Below are 3,118 nucleotides of genomic sequence, written 5' to 3'. Positions count from 1 at the left end.
AATAATAATAATAATAATAATAAAAAAAAAGATCCTGTTAGATATTGATGTGATGGGATTTTAGGTTGGAGTCTTGCTTTTCAGGTGTATCCAGGGTTTGCTGTAGTGAGAGAACTATGTTCTGATGGAGCCATACAGCATTGTTTTCCCTTGAATATATGTTTATGCTTGCCTATTGCCATCTGTTTATCTCCAGTGTTAAGTGGCATTGCTGTCTGTGAATAAATACTCTTCCTCCTGTGGCCCTGGTTGTGAAGGAACTCCTCGGAGACAAGCTCTCTCTGCCTGTGGGAGAGGGTGTATACCACTAGCTCTGCCAAGGGCCAAATTGTGGACTGGAGGGAAGATATGTTTCTGCTGGGCAGGGCAGATTAGGTCCACCTCTTCTGGGTCCCATAGGGGTCCCATCAAGTATTGGGGCAGGATTCTATGTCTCTTCTATGAGCCTGGTTGTGTCAGAGCACCTGGAAGTCAAGTTGTCTCAATGAGGGAAGGGTCTGGAACTCTGCCCTTGCCCTGGGCCATCCACTGTAGGTATTGTAGTGGTTACTAATTTTAAGTTTTGTGTCTCATCTGTCATGTTTAAGGAACTGAAAAATAAAATATAAAATAAAAATAAAACAGATTATAAGTAAAGTGTGAAACATAACCAAGCTGATATTTTTGTGTAGTTTATTGTTTATAATGCATGCCTCTTATTATTATAGAATTATTATTCTCAAGTTAAATTATATCTCACTGAAAACTTTATAAGTGCAATATTGAGAATATAACTGATAAACGCAAACACCTGTTAACATCTCCACTCTTCTGAACTAATAAAAATGAGTGTACATACAACTCTACAATGCAATTATGTCATTAGAAGGAAAGATTTGGTCATTCTATTCACTGTGGGGCTTAGAAAAGGAAATCTCTGGCTCAATTGTCCCTGGAACTTTGGTTCTCAATAGCATGCCAGTCTTTCTTAGAAATTAGTCTCTAATGATGACCACAGGTTTGATTATGCTCATAACCGTTATGTAAATTTGTCTAGAATTATTAGGTAAAAAAGACATAGACTATTCTACTCGGATTTATAGAAGTTACTAGAACTCATTTAACTAATAGATACTGTGGGAGCTTGTACTCTAACAAGATCTGAATAAAACCTTATGCTGACTTGCTTTATCTTCCCATTTTAAGTAAATGAATACACAGATTTTTGGAAAAAGCAAGAAAATCCATACTTTAGAAACATTCAGATACTTAAACCTATGTCCTCTTTTACTTTTGAAAAAAAAATCAGTTGTCAAAATTTTAGGTCTATGATATTAAAAGGTTTATGATTTTTGTTTCCTAAAAAAAAGAAAAGAAAAAAGAAAAAAATTAGCTCACAGTAAGTGTTGTGAAGGTAGGTCTCAGAGGAGTTAAAAATAACACAAGGTATTTACTCTAAGACTGTTTATACACACTGAGTTTGTAGCTTTGTCAAGAACTGTCAGGATTTCGGACAAAAAGGTGTTAATGACATGAGATTCTAAAAGTCATTGTCATATTTTAAAAGTAAATTTTAGAAGAAATTTGACTTTAAATTGTTGGGGCATGAGAATAACTTTGCATCATAAATTGGCATAGTTTTTACAGGAGCCAATGAAACTTATGTTAAAAATGAGATTTATTTGTAACTAGATATAAATCACATTTGAAGAAAAAAAGAGCAAATGTTACATTAAAATGATTTTCTAAATTTCTTTTTCAATTTATTAAATATTTTGATTAAGTTTTAAAAATGAATTATAGAGAACAATGTAGAATCACAAATATGCTCTGCAGAGAAATTATGTAAACATACAATCAAGAAGCATTTGAAATAGTAGTTTCACATTTCTCAATAGTATTTAATATTTTTGTACCTTGTTCCTTTTTGAAAATGAAATAATTCTATTGAAAATATAAAAGACCTATGATCTTTATTACATAACAATCAAGTATTGTACTTCTATTTTGGCAATAGTTTTTAGTAACAGTGTAGAAATAATATTTTTGACAGCAGAATTTAATTATGAAACTCAAGAAATATGCATAAAATATTTTATTAAGATTTACCTGATTTAAGTATCATTTTAATTTCATTTTAGGGTAGCTCACAATGGATACCTTGAATTTAACATATAAGCCTGATTTCATCCTCATGGGACAGATTCCAAGGAGGTTCAGCTGTTCCTATCTGTGCTTTTTCTCCTGATATACCTGGTCATTGTTCTGGGGAACATAGGCATGATACTGATCATGAATGCAGCTGTCCAGCTTCATACACCAATGTATTTTTTTCTCACCCACTTGTCACTCCTTGACCTCAGTTACTCAACTGTCATCACACCTAAAACTTTAGAAAATCTGCTGACTTCCACTAAGAACATTTCCTTCATGGGTTGCTTCACTGAAATGTACTTTTTTGTTCTTTTGTCAAGTATTGATTGTATACTTCTGTCTTCAATGACCTACGATCGGTATGTAGCTATCTGCAAAACTCTTCATTATTCAGTCATTATGTCCAAAAGATTCTGTAGTGCCCTCCTGACTGGGCCATATGTGTTTGGAGCTGTGGATTCCATTGTCAATATGTTATACATGGGTACACTGGATTTCTGCAAATCCAATATCATCCATGACTTTTTTGTGACACATCCCCACGTATAACCCTCTCATTCAACAACACACATGATATTAAACTCATTATATGCATTTCTGCTGGTTCAACTCTACTGCTGTCCCTCATCACAATATCTGCATCTTATATGTTTATTCTCTCTACCATTTTGAAGATTACTTCCACTTCAGGAAAGCAAAAGCCCTTCTTAACTTGTGCCTCTCATATCTTGGCAGTTACCATATTTTATGGTACCAGGATCTTCACTCATTTAAAATCAAATAAGTCTTTCTCCTTGGGAAAGGATCAAGTGGCTTCTGTGTTTTACACAATTGTGATAACCATGATTAACCCACTCATTTATAGTCTCAACAAAGAAGTAAAATGTGCTATTGATAGAATTATAAAGAGAAGAGGAATAATTCTGGACTTTTTAAAATTATTTTCTTTATTTACATTTCAAATGCTATCCCGAAAGTTTCCTAT

General features: G+C 33.5%; 1 pseudogene; it reads left to right on the top strand.

The window, feature by feature from the left end:
* Positions 1–2,131: 2,131 nt before the first annotated feature.
* On the top strand, positions 2,132–3,062 carry LOC110317932 (annotated as a pseudogene).
* The last annotated feature ends 56 nt before the right edge of the window (positions 3,063–3,118 follow it).

The sequence above is a fragment of the Mus pahari genome, chromosome 3 (genome assembly GCF_900095145.1).
Source record: "Mus pahari chromosome 3, PAHARI_EIJ_v1.1, whole genome shotgun sequence".
Taxonomy (NCBI): domain Eukaryota; kingdom Metazoa; phylum Chordata; class Mammalia; order Rodentia; family Muridae; genus Mus; species Mus pahari.
The sequence above is the reverse complement of the archived record's forward strand: the minus strand, read 5'-3'. Positions and strand labels throughout refer to the sequence as shown.